Source organism: Etheostoma spectabile, unplaced genomic scaffold (genome assembly GCF_008692095.1).
Source record: "Etheostoma spectabile isolate EspeVRDwgs_2016 unplaced genomic scaffold, UIUC_Espe_1.0 scaffold273, whole genome shotgun sequence".
In the NCBI taxonomy this organism is placed as follows: Eukaryota; Metazoa; Chordata; class Actinopteri; order Perciformes; family Percidae; genus Etheostoma; species Etheostoma spectabile.
In genome coordinates this window covers 85,620-85,827 of record NW_022605577.1, presented here as the reverse complement: position 1 = coordinate 85,827, position 208 = coordinate 85,620, and positions in this window count along the sequence as shown.

Here is a 208-nt window from a genome sequence, read left to right as displayed (position 1 = left end):
TGTCCACACTGACCCCCTGGATGGAAACAGGGCTCACTGCTGCCTTGGCTCTCCTTAGTTCCACCACCAGCTCCTTGGTCTTTGACACATTGAGCTGTAGATGGTTCTGCTCACTCCATGTGACAAAGTCCCCCCCCACACACACAGCTATGTACTCAGCCTCGTCCCCCTCGCTGATACATCCAACCACAGCAGAGTCATCAGAAAA